This window comes from Penaeus monodon, chromosome 15, assembly GCF_015228065.2.
Source record: "Penaeus monodon isolate SGIC_2016 chromosome 15, NSTDA_Pmon_1, whole genome shotgun sequence".
Lineage (NCBI taxonomy): Eukaryota > Metazoa > Arthropoda > Malacostraca > Decapoda > Penaeidae > Penaeus > Penaeus monodon.
In genome coordinates this window covers 35,214,835-35,215,967 of record NC_051400.1, presented here as the reverse complement: position 1 = coordinate 35,215,967, position 1,133 = coordinate 35,214,835, and positions in this window count along the sequence as shown.

Here is a 1,133-nt window from a genome sequence, read left to right as displayed (position 1 = left end):
CAGAAATATAAAGAATGACTTACCTCCGGGCGTTAGTCCTGAGTTTCTTTCACTTGTTGCTTGCAGGCTTGCTGGTCCCGTGCGAGGGGCGCGGCGTCGCCCTGGCCTCGCTCCGCCTCAGCCCGCGAGGTCGCTCGGCCATCCCATGAACGCCCTGCCTTTGCACAACACGGGCGTCTTGGGTGGGTCCTCGCCCGTACGGTATGCAGTTCACTCTCTTTTTCTCATTCAACCAACGTTTTTCTGTTTATAAATTCGGCTGTTCTATTTAAGGATGTGTACGTTCATTAACACCAGTCAGATCATGATTATATTTACCTGCTTCTTCTGATTAACGTGCGTATTTCACTCTACAGTTTGTTTTCATTTCATGGCACTAATTCTGATGGACACTTCAACTCTCACTCGTCGACTATGGCATGCACTGACTGCAGGCCCTTAACATGTGAATGTAAATCACATTCTTGTTCACTATAACGCAAAAAAGTGTGGTTTTCAACTGTACTTGCAGACTCCGTGTGTGTATGTTTATGAATGTATCTCTTTCTCTCCCTATCGGTTTATTTCTATCTACCTCTTTCTCTTCATACATCTACCTGTTCCTTGTTCCTTAACCCATCTCTTCAGTTGAGGTTACGTACAGCCACCACGCACCATGGCAGCGAGTCAAAATGGTTAATATTTATCCATATTCTGAGCCAGACGGAAGCTGGCACGGTGCCTTCCGCATACAGCCCGCCCTTGTCCCGTCGCCTCCCTCGCCCTCATCTGGGTTGCTGTCTCCTCTGTTACTACCGCCCACTCCATACCCCCCCCCCCCTCGTGCTCTCATACCTCCAGCCCTCTCTCTGACGCCCTCCCTGTGCCCCGAGACCATCGTTTTGGCAAGGTGTGGCGCCTTCACTGGTCTTCGACGTCGACTTATATGTGGCCTCACGCTGGGGGCGGCGGACGCGTGCTGGCCTGCTCTGCAGTGATCGACGTCTGATTCAGGGAGAGCATGGTACAGGAAATCGCACTTTTAACGGAAACGAATTCCTGGCGATCGTGGTTTAACATACACATCATGCAGGCATAAACACGTATATTGTGAGTGCGTGTGTGTACTCGTATACCTACATATATGTACTAAC